Genomic DNA, 6,442 nt, shown 5'->3' with positions numbered 1-6,442 from the left:
AAACTGAAATGAATATATACTGTAATATTTATTTCACACATTTTGTACCGGAACACTTTGACAGTATCGTTTCCCTCACATTATGTCTGATTAACTCCGAGCTGTGTCTGCATGTGTCAAGTTGCCACAATGCAACCAGACGCCGTCAGGGAATGACACCCTATCATTAATGATTAAGAGGACTAGTCCATTTAAAGGTGTGATGTAATTCTCTAATTGGTGCAGGGGTGCACGTAATTAGATCACCCAGCGCCGCCGAGCAGCACGAGTCACCAAACGGCCACGAACAGACACACATGGAGCAGAAATACAGGCCTGATTTTGAATACACGTAGATGCAACTTTTTTTTTTTAAGTGTTCGCGGTTTATGAAGAGATTTTCCCACACGTTGCAACTTAATAGGGGATCACCCTCCCCCGTATATGTCCATGAATTTTCTAGGCTTTATGCCAGTCCAAATTATTAACTTAAAAGCAAAACAACCTCCTTTAATATTTTGATTTATTTAGAGAGTAGCCTATACTCGACTTGCAGGCATTCTTTTTCCGGCCTGACCCATCGATTACAACTCAATCCTTCATTGGTGAACTTGACTCTAATGCCTCATGTGGTTCTGTGGATTTGAAGCTACAAGAAAGGGTTATGTGCCCCTCCCGTTCAGTATCGTAATAGAGAGCAAACACATTGATTTGCCTGTTTATTAAAAACAAACAGCTCAAATGAATGCACTGAAATCTTATCCTACATTCAGGTTTTGTGAAAACTGATTTCGAAAAGTGCAGTGTCACATTTTCTCTAATTGTATCATCGTGAGAAGTGTTTGTAATATTTTCCACTCTATTTTCTTCATTCAAAGAAAGCAGACTAAATATTAGGAACATTTGTCTGTGTAAGTGGATAGGCTGATTATAGAAGTGTTAGTGTTGACATTTTTGTCATTTTCCCTCTTAAAAATAACTAATCTATGAAAGCGATGCAAAGTTACTTTAAAGAAGGCCTTGATTTATATTTTTTCTATATGCAGGTCACAAGAAATTTGAGGTGATTCTCTGACAGATTTTTGAGGAACCAATGACAGTATGGCAAATTGCAGTCCTTATAACAGGGATGACATGGAATAAAAAGAGAGGAGAAATCTAAGGTATTTTATCCATAATGGGAATTTTAAATTAACAAGCCAACTCAAACTAATATATGGCTGACACATTTGAACCACCCTGAACCTCAAAGCCTTAATGCTGGTCATTTAAGCAAGCTTAGAGCTAATAGAGCATTTATTTTTCATAGTTAATTTAGTTAATGTGTTTTTATTTTTATACAAAAGTTCAAGCCTTTAGCAGAATCCATTTCTTATTACACTATACGCCATATGTAACACCATTTACACTCTATCTTGAAGAACGACATATAACTTTCATTTAATTTCATTTTTATCAGTCAGTGAAATCTTAGATTTTAACTTTTTATATAAATTAACAGTTCCCAGAGATGTATTATTTGTTTTTATTATTTTAGGATTCAGCACAAAAAAAATCCCCAAACATGTAAAACCATCTGCACATGTGACAGAACACATTATATTTAATTGAACATCCATTGATGCAATGTTGTCTGCAGAGACTAAGACTTTGTGCATTTCTATTTAAAAGAATTAGAAAGATAAACAGACAGATAGCAACATGTTTATCATTCTTTATTATAAACCTGTCTGTTTTCCTTTTCTAAACTCTCTTTTTGCATTAGAAGAAATAGCCCTCAGACCATTAAATCAGTGTCACTAACAAACATCGGGAGAGAAATAAATGTGTAGGATTTCTGTGGAGGCTCTGTGAAAGTTTTGCCACTCGGTTCCACTGTGACCTTGTTCCTCCTGTGGGGGCCACCAGCAAAGGAACTGCCGGGACCAACTTTAAGTCCAGAAGTCTCCGGGGAAGCTTTTCTGACAGGATGACTGAAGGCAGAGTCTGAACTGTGAGATTTTTTTTTTCTGCAGGAGGGAAGAAACAGGGAGGGGACGGAGGGGGGGAAAGTGTCGCTCTTGAGTGGAGACACAACAGTGAGGGAGCTGAGGGTCTCAATAGCTTATGTTAAATTGAATCGCACATCATGAAATGGAAATGAAAAATAAAGCTGTATGTAGGCTTCAGCATGTCCCTGCATGCTCATGCTCAAGGCCGTGACAAATACAGTTATTGGTGACTCATTTCACAAAATAAGCTGCAACTTATTTTTATACTTTTCATTATCCACACCTCTGCTTCAACATTACTTGTGATGTTATGTTTGCATGTGTTTTCCGCACCTCTTGATGTTTGATATAGGGAATTTAAAGAGCAATTTATCCCAGATGGCCAATTTAACATTTGATGACAAGAATTGAATCTTCTCTACTCTGAGGTTACACTGATCATGAAAGGGCACAGTCAACATCTTTCTGAGCTACTTACAAACTATTGATCCTGAATGTTGTCTTTATGGGAAACTGACACAATGAGTAAATATCCAAACAGCATCCTTTAAATGTTTAAAAGCAAGGTGCATTAAGAACTAAATATTGATTTTCTTTGTAAACAGATTTTCTCTTAATTCATTTGTGGTTGTGTTGACATTTTTTTTATTATTATTTAACGAATGCCAAACACAAAGAGAAATCTGAATTTAACAAAAGAGCAGGTAAAAGGCTTTACTCACAACCCACAAACTCACATAGAACAACCCCCCTTAAAAAGGACCCCCCCGCCAACACACACAAACACCTTTATAAACCACACCCTCAAACATAAAATACAGAGAATAACAGACCCCAAAAAATAAAAATAAACAAAACAAACAAAACACCTTCAAATAAACAACCTTTAAAAAGACAACGACAACCTCATAAAAGAACACCCCCTAAAAACACTAACACAAAAGAATAACACCCCATTAAAATGACAAACACACTCAAAAAGGTAATAAAAAAAACAACTATAGAAAAAGAAAAACAGCCTAAAGAAGAATAACATCTTTAAAATATAAAAAAAAGTGTGTACACTTTTTGTGTACTGTTTAGCATCTTCTGGATTTGCCAAAATAACTTTTGCACAGGTAAAGTGATTACAACTCAGTATATGTTCATTAAATGCATGACAGTAAAACATGGCCTGTTATCTTTCTGTGCTGTAGGTGAACCTTCAGAGAGGGAATTGCAACAGTGGCAACTTGTCTGCTATTATTAAAAGGGCTGAGTGTGTATCAAAGTATCTACGTTCTCATTGGAGCAGGTTAGAGTTTCTAAGCATGTTGCTCCCAGTGCATGCATGCATGTGTGTGTGTGTGTGTGTGTTTGTGTGTGTGTTCAGGGTTGTGGAGCAGACTTCAGCCTCACCTGGATAACACACATAGAGCCACAATCAGCCTCTCTGGTCCTTGCTGCTGAGACGATGTCAGAGCGCCGTAAATCACAAAGCCCCACCCACGCGTAAATCTGCTGCGAAAACAACACACCAACGCCCATTAGCAGAGGAGAGGAAGGCTGGAGCCGCCCCACTCCACAATGACTATCTATAAAACACAATGAGGGTTCACCTGTATACCCCCCACCCCAATCCCCATCCCCTCCTTTGACAGCACCAAACTGTCATTACATGAAGGAGGAAGACAAACACGTGTCACAGGAAACAAACAATGAGGCATTGAGTGTGACTCACTTAAGATGAAAAGGGGCATCGAAAGGTTTAAGCTGGAGACAGTGTGGCGTTCCTCAGGGTCACATCGGAGTCAGTTCAGAAGTTCAAGAATGTTTTCAGGAAGTTGTTGCGTTTTAGATTTAGTGCCAAATGTCAATTAACCCTCTGACTCAAGCGTTTGGATGGAACTGAGACAAACTTTAATTATAGCATACAAAGACGACCTGAGCTTCAAATGCTGCTGATTTACTGCTCCTGCCAGGCAAAGACACTGTGAGTCTATAGAGTCAAACACAAGGAGAGAAAATGACTTCCAGTTTTTATTGATAAACTGTCATCATTGATGGGTCATTGTTGTGTACTTCCTGTTAAAAAAAGATAAAGGTTAGATTTATTTCTTATTATACATTTAAAAAAAATTTTTTAAATTATTTGTCTGTTATATTTAGACAGTCAAATTTGCATAACAATGTCATGTAGGCTACATTTATCTCCCACTATCTTGATATAATTACACAAAATCTACCTGGTAAGTTCATTAATGACTAAACTTGTATTTCCAAGTCACTTCCCTTTATTTCTTCTCCTGTGGTCATTTCCACAGATTCCATTCTCCCACTCTGTTCTCCCCCTTTGTAAGATTCCTGTGTGGGAGAATTGGGAATAATTTGGGCATGGTAATTATCCTGATCATTTCCTTTATAAATTAAATATATTAATGTATATTTTTATTTCACCAATCACAACCTATCTGTGAATAGATTTCACTGACCTGACACAGAAATAAAAATGTTTTTAGAATGACACATGTGAGCTCAAAGTGTAGGCAAAATAAGTTAACTCACAGGATGTATTTTACTTTTATTTATAGGAGCTATGGACAGTGGAAATGTAATGGAGGTTAGGTTTCACTTTGTGTCTATCAGAATAAACAATGGTCAACAATAAATACATCCCACAATATTCAGAAGTCCACTGGTTACATTTGCAGCATACATTTTCAATTTAGTTTTCAATATAGGGGAAAAAAAATCTTCCATTTAACTTTTATATATGGTGTTATAGAAGCTCAAACCACAGAAATAATGTGAAAAGGTCACCAATACTCAGGATGCACAAAGAGCAGCACATCTGGTCCTGACCCATAGAGAGATACAGAGATTGAAATAAAAAAGAGAAGGAGGCTAAAAAAAGAAAGGGGGGACTCTGCCTGCCAACTTCAGCGATTCCCTCGTCCCAGTGCGCCCCTGCCACTTTAAGAAATGAGGTAATATCATTAATGGAGGCCTCAGAGGGCTGACATCTTGCTCCAATTCACCAGTCCCCGTCCATCACACCATTACAGTGGGCCCTGCAGAATTAAAATCCAATCACATCTCTGCCTAGTTTGATTAAGGAGGGCGACCACACAAAGAAAGGGCTCTGACCCATTGTTGCCTCTGCCAGCGGGTCCCTAGGGGCTGGAGCAGGTTCCTGGTCCCAGGCTGCACCGGGACAGGGTCTGGTCCCTTTTGAAGCTTTGCAAAAATACAATGAGACGCCTCTGTGATGAATGTTCAGAAGTAATGTGTTCTGCAGAATTTGTCAGTAGGCAGGTTTAGCCCAGAGAGCATCGGTTTGTTATTGGTCTTGAGGAATACGACTCAAAGTGGGTGGTGCACATTAACAAAGCCAAAAAAAAGTGTTTGCACAGTAAAATTTCAGTTTCTTATTGAAATGTTTTTTTTTTATTGTGGCCTCTTTTCCCCCTTTAGGTCTACATCAGGAAAACATCCATGTGAAACAAGAGCAGGTTTGGGGGAAAAAGACAGCTACAATAAGATGATATACTCAATGACAGCCTGGATCATGTCTTGAGTCAAATATGTGTAAGTGTGTACTGCCAAAAAAATGTACACATACACATGTATTTAGATTGGCCATTAATCAATTCTTGAATCATGTTATTAATGTGAAAGATGATGTTTTAGGTAATATGATTGTTTTTTTCCAGACTGGTATTTCTTCAATATTTATGAGTTTCCGTAATATTAACAGACATCATGGTGGCCAGAGGATGAGCCCGACATACTTTGTGGGTCAACTGATTTTTCCTAGAGGTCACAAACGGGATAATATTTCTTGCTTTTAGTGAAATATTCAAGACTTGGAGATATTTCCACACATTTGATGCAAATATTGATGTCGCCTCATCGATGTACACTGATAAAGATGCTCTTCAAACTACAGGTTGTTTTTTGTTGTTTCAATGTTAAATTTCCTCTGTGATGCCTCCTGCCCTTATTTTTGTTCAGTCATCAGTTGAACAGTGTCTCCTGAATTTTGGATCGAGACATCATAAATGCAAAACTAATGATCTCCTATCAAACACAGATATTCATATTAACCATATTATAAGAGCATGCTAACGTGTTAAAGAAAATGTTACAGAATATTTTCAAAATGTGACCTGCTTAATTTCAGCATGTCGGCATTGTTTTTGTGAGAACGTTAGCCTATTAGCTGCCCGAGTACAGCCTTTATTTTACTTTATTCTTCTTCCTTTTACTTAAAAACAGTAGCTTTTTAAAATTCAAGTTGTTTTGCTCAAATAACCTTATCTATTGCAAAAATATATTTAGCAGGGCTCTTCTACCTCCATAATCCAAATATGTTTACTTGTTTTCTTCTTTTATATTTGAGGCTACCACTGCCCTACAGCAGGGTCACGTCGGTCAGATTGTGTCTGGGAAAGCAGGGCAGCATCACAGGTTCAGATCCCAGAGAACAGAGC

This window comes from Labrus bergylta, chromosome 3 (genome assembly GCF_963930695.1).
Source record: "Labrus bergylta chromosome 3, fLabBer1.1, whole genome shotgun sequence".
Classification (NCBI taxonomy): Eukaryota; Metazoa; Chordata; class Actinopteri; order Labriformes; family Labridae; genus Labrus; species Labrus bergylta.
This window is presented reverse-complemented; position numbering follows the sequence as displayed.